Raw genomic sequence first — 249 nt, 5'->3', positions numbered from 1 at the left:
GGGCGGGCAGACGAGCTGAAGTGTTTCCCCACCCAGGGCCCTGGGATGTTTGACTCTCCGGTGTCTGTAAGTGTAAAGGTAGGATGAGGATGTAGCTGAGTGGCGTTTGCCTACGATAGCGAAAAGCAAAGGAGCACGTAAGCTGTAGAAAATTCCCAACTCCATCTGTACCACAAAGATATCGGTTCTAGGTGTTGGAAGAGGCTGGGTGGAGGGGTGATGGGAGAGTATGCGCCCAGATGGAGACAA

This window comes from Ictidomys tridecemlineatus, chromosome 5 (assembly GCF_052094955.1).
Source record: "Ictidomys tridecemlineatus isolate mIctTri1 chromosome 5, mIctTri1.hap1, whole genome shotgun sequence".
NCBI classification, from domain to species: domain Eukaryota; kingdom Metazoa; phylum Chordata; class Mammalia; order Rodentia; family Sciuridae; genus Ictidomys; species Ictidomys tridecemlineatus.
The sequence above is the reverse complement of the archived record's forward strand: the minus strand, read 5'-3'. Positions refer to the sequence as shown.